The sequence below is a fragment of the Rhagoletis pomonella genome, unplaced genomic scaffold (assembly GCF_013731165.1).
Source record: "Rhagoletis pomonella isolate Grant_MI unplaced genomic scaffold, Rhpom_1.0 Rhpom_scaffold_00004, whole genome shotgun sequence".
NCBI lineage: Eukaryota > Metazoa > Arthropoda > Insecta > Diptera > Tephritidae > Rhagoletis > Rhagoletis pomonella.
This window is the reverse complement of record NW_023458558.1, coordinates 70,015,216-70,015,416: the sequence shown is the minus strand read 5'-3', so window position 1 is coordinate 70,015,416 and position 201 is coordinate 70,015,216.

Below are 201 nucleotides of genomic sequence, written 5' to 3'. Positions count from 1 at the left end.
CCAAAGACTAACATATGTATAAGCCCCAATCTATTACACAAGGGAACAAAAATGGGAAAAAATTTCGTTGCATCAAATGTTAAAGCTGTTTTGGATAGAATCCGTAAGTATAAAGTCTCCATCAGCTCTAGATTTGGAAAACAACGAGGTCAAAGTGTCAAAAAATCGCGTTTTATGCAATATTTTAGAAGCCATAGCAAA